Raw genomic sequence first — 659 nt, 5'->3', positions numbered from 1 at the left:
TAATAAGCGATATACGATATGTTTATACTGATCTTTGCACGTGATGATGGACTGGAGAGCATAACTACTTTTTTTTAAAAGTCAAAACTAAGAGGGAACCTGGATTGGTGGTGTAATGGATGTTTCACTTCAACATAAAAGGGGCTCCAATTTCAAGCTTTGAAATCAAGTGCATATTAATTTGCTTAGTGTTTAACATTGTGAGGAAAACAGACATAATATTGTATCTAAACCAATGCAATGGAACAACGTGACTTTTGGTAAATAGTGTGCGTTTAACTAATAAGTGAAACGAGAAGATGAGAGAGCAGCGGAGGGATGCCACCGTCCTGCCAGCTCGCTCCCCCGCGTCCAGCTTGTTTCCTCCCACTGGAGATAAAGGGAAGGTCCCACGCCTTTAAAAAAAAAAAAAAAAAAAGAAAGAAAAGAAAAGAAAAGAAAAGAAAAGAAGGCCGCGGCAGGGCGGAGGCGGGAGGGGACGGTGACCTTATAACCTCCAGTCCGACCGTCACCGGTACAACCCAGACTCAGACTCAGACTCAGACTCAGCCCAGACCCAGATCCAGATCCAGACTCAGATCCAGATCCAGATCCAGATCCAGGACCCGAACAGCGTCCGAACTCCGTGCGGAGGGAATCGCCGCTTACTTCTCGCGGCC

Source organism: Embiotoca jacksoni, unplaced genomic scaffold, assembly GCF_022577435.1.
Source record: "Embiotoca jacksoni isolate LCO1_2020_lvr unplaced genomic scaffold, fEmbJac1.0.p SCAF_8, whole genome shotgun sequence".
NCBI classification, from domain to species: Eukaryota; Metazoa; Chordata; class Actinopteri; family Embiotocidae; genus Embiotoca; species Embiotoca jacksoni.
This window is presented reverse-complemented; position numbering follows the sequence as displayed.